The following is a 415-nucleotide window of genomic DNA, read 5'->3' on the forward strand; positions in this document are numbered from 1 at the left end:
ACATACATACATACACACAAACATGCATGCATGCATACATCCATCCATATAGTACATACATACATACATACATACAGACATGCAGACATACATACATACATACAGTACGTATATACATAAATACATACATACATACAACTATTTAACATTGAGAAAGAAAAAAGAGGCTGTATGGTTAGTGCAGGATGTACAAAAAAGTAGAGGGATGTGCAAATAGTTCAGGAAGTATAGAATGTGCAGAGGACAGAATGTAGGATTAAGGTTCAATGTCAGTGGGGCTTCGGGGATTTGGTGGTGAAGCTTACTGCTGAGGGGAAGAAACCGTTTTTATGGTGGGAGGTTTTGGTCCTGATGGACAGAGGGGAGGGGTTCAAACAGTTTGTGTCTGGGGTAAAAAGGGAACTGCTACAATCTT

The 415-nt window shown here is 39.5% G+C and overlaps 1 protein-coding gene across 11 annotated transcripts in view; it reads left to right on the forward strand.

Moving 5' to 3' along the window:
• The window catches only part of dnajc6 (DnaJ (Hsp40) homolog, subfamily C, member 6), a 40,912-nt gene that overhangs the window by 13,887 nt on the left and 26,610 nt on the right, over positions 1-415 (forward strand). The gene's annotated exons all lie outside the window — the stretch shown is intronic.

Source organism: Etheostoma spectabile, chromosome 9 (assembly GCF_008692095.1).
Source record: "Etheostoma spectabile isolate EspeVRDwgs_2016 chromosome 9, UIUC_Espe_1.0, whole genome shotgun sequence".
NCBI lineage: Eukaryota > Metazoa > Chordata > Actinopteri > Perciformes > Percidae > Etheostoma > Etheostoma spectabile.